General features: G+C 35.9%; 1 pseudogene; it reads right to left on the bottom strand.

Moving 5' to 3' along the window:
• LOC101575160 overlaps window positions 1-3,040 on the bottom strand; it is a 15,819-nt pseudogene that overhangs the window by 2,042 nt on the left and 10,737 nt on the right.

Here is a 3,040-nt window from a genome sequence, read left to right as displayed (position 1 = left end):
GCAGACCCGTCACCTTCTGCCCAGTATGAACTTCCCGTCACTCTCACCAACTCGCTGAGTCTTACTCTATTAAAGAGATCTTAAATCAGTGTCTCTTGCTTCCAAGTCGATGTATACAAATCACTTTTGGTTTTGCTCTATTTATATCCTCTAGCTATTAATAAGTGCCCAAGTATAAGATTGGTGGATTCATTTAATTAAAAACAAGTGTCATGTTGTATCTGGACTCCTTTTTCCAGAGTCAGTTATTTAGTGGTTTTATTGTTATTGTGGCAAATTAGCTAAATTAAAAGTACTTTCCTAGCATTCTATTCCATTTCTGGTTTTAAAAATCAACCATTATGGACACTGTTAGATTAGAGGGGGAAAATGGATCAGTAGCCATTAATTCCTAAATTTGGAACAATATAGCAATTGTCACCATACTTACTATTAATTGGCTGATCTTGTTGAATTGTTCACTGGAGCAATAAATTTCCAGTGAGAGTCACGTAGCATTACATTTTGCCAAATTTATAATGCCAGTAAATGTGGTTCCCTACTCTATCTGAGGCTGTCTGTACCAGCTTCCCTGGTCATTGTTTCCTTCCAAACAAATGCTGATCCTATTAAAGACTTAATTCCAACACTTCGCATCCCTTCTAGACTCATAACCTGTCTCATATTTTCTAAGTGTACTAGAAATAAAATTTAAAATATAACATTTGAGAAGTCACAACTCACATTAAAAATGTTGTGACCATCAATTCATAGTGACAGAACCTAAGGGACACATATGGGATTAGATCCCATGGAATGCTGAATAAGGATAGAATGAATATGAACTTCAACTACTAATTTGAATGCAATAAGCTGAATTCTGTTAATGTATGATAATCTTGGTATCTCAGGATGGCTCCTGAAATTTTCTAAGTTGGACTCAAAGTTGACCCTGATTGAAAAATAAGTTGAATTAACAAAGTTCTTTACAAGAAACCATGTAAAAATTTAAAGAAATTAGAATTCTAAAATGGATTTATCATATAAATCATGCTCCCACCTTCTAACTCTATGCTCCAGAAATGTGTAGAGAACAATTCTTTCACCGAGATTTCACTGAGGTTGCATTAGTTTCCATCAGCTGTATTGTCACAGCTACTGTGGGCAGGTGAAAAATGACAGTGGAACTTCTGATATCAAACTTGATTCCTGATTTCAGGGAAGATGATAGTGTTCCAGTGTTCAAGAATTCGAATGGTGCATAAAACTGACAGAGACAAGGTAAGCATGGTTATTCTAGCAAGCCTATAGGAAGGAGAGTGAGTAGAATGGTTCAACCACAGGGGCTGTTCACATTAACTAATTGGTTCATCTATTGTTAGACATGAAATATATGGGCAACCCATTAAGTGCTGCTTGACTTGAATAATAGAGAATTTCTAGTTTGATGAACAGAAATATGCATTGAATGCTTTCAACAAATCCCCCATTTATGCCAATTTACTTATACAGAATGAATGAAAAGGAGGATAGGTTTCCTTAAAGAAGGGTCCTGCTATCTAGCAGAAAAAAAATATATACTGTTAACATTTATAGTCTTAAAAAAGACAAAGTCTAACCACTCTTGCAAAACTCAGTCTCTCTCCTTACTGAAATCCATATTGGATTTATTTAAAATAAATAATTGCCCTTATTTAAAATTTTTATGTTTTGTTCACCCTGCATTTTTAATTAATTGTGGCTTTTATGTATTGCATTAAATTATAACTTATCTTGATAAGTATATTTTTAGCATAAAATAACTACACAATTTCCACCCTATGCAACTTCAAGAATGGTTACTGCTTTGAGCTCTGGGACAGATGCATGCAGCTCTGTGAAAGCCAATTTTCTTCTGACAGTCTCCCCCACTGTTGAGTTTGGAGACAGTGGCAATCAGACACGAATAAATTCTGACCTTGTAATTGCAATTCCTCTGGCTTTCAGATCTTCATTTGCCATCCTCCTGCCCTGCCCCAAATTGCACTTTTCATCACTACTTGTGGCTCTTCTGACCTACAGTAACTTTAGGTACAAATAAAGCCCACCAAAACAGCTTTCGATACAGGTCTTCACTAAACCCCACAGGTATACAATGTCAAACCCCTGCAGTAAATTCTATTTTCCTCTTAATAGTTCAATTTCCCTGCTTGAACACTATCTAATATACATGCTGAATGGTGGTTGGTTTGCATTTTCTCCTTTCCTTTTTTTTGGAGAGGGGGCATTGGAGATTGCTCAATACTCTCTGAACACAGAATTTTTTTTGTTCCACTCTTTCGGCTTGCCAGAAACATACAGAAGCATTTGAACTTCAGCAGCTGATCATCTTTGCTAGCAGAAATCTTGGCTCCTATTTACATAACCGTCAGTGAGAACTCAGCCTGTTCCCAGATACGCCTGGATTTCTCTTCCATTAAATGTAACCCCAGGGTGACTGTTTTATGGTCCTTTTAAATATAATCCCATTAATGTATAATTTAGGATATAGTCACGAAAATTAATCATATAGACATCCTCTTCTTTCTATTGCTTCACTGAGAAGGTGAAAATTATTTATTTAGTGTTAAATTACAGCCATACTTATAATTCAGGTATCTCTTTTCTAGATAACAATATTTCATCCTTATAAGTATATGATTTTATACATTTGCCATCTGTATAACTTTCCCAGAGCTGCCATAATAAAGTGCTGCAAACTGGTTGACTTAAAATAACAAGAATTTACGGTTTCACAGTTTTAGAGGCGAGAAATCCAAACTCCAGGCGCTGGCAGAATTATGCTTCTTCTGTATTCTGGCAGGGATTCCTGTTCTGTCTCTTTTATCTTCCATTTGTTTGCTAGCACATTTTGGCATCCCTTGGCTTACAGATACATACTTGCAATCACTGCTTTTATCAGTACACGAAGAGTGTGTGTGTGCATGTTTGTGTGTGTATTCGTGTGATCATTTTATGTGTATATCAGTCACATCAGATTAGAGGTTTGTATACTCTAAAGTGACCCTTTGTTAATGACGAG

The sequence above is a fragment of the Octodon degus genome, unplaced genomic scaffold (assembly GCF_000260255.1).
Source record: "Octodon degus isolate 3935 unplaced genomic scaffold, OctDeg1.0 scaffold00040, whole genome shotgun sequence".
NCBI lineage: Eukaryota > Metazoa > Chordata > Mammalia > Rodentia > Octodontidae > Octodon > Octodon degus.
Note: the sequence above shows the minus strand (reverse complement) of the source record. Positions and strands in the feature narration are given on the sequence as shown.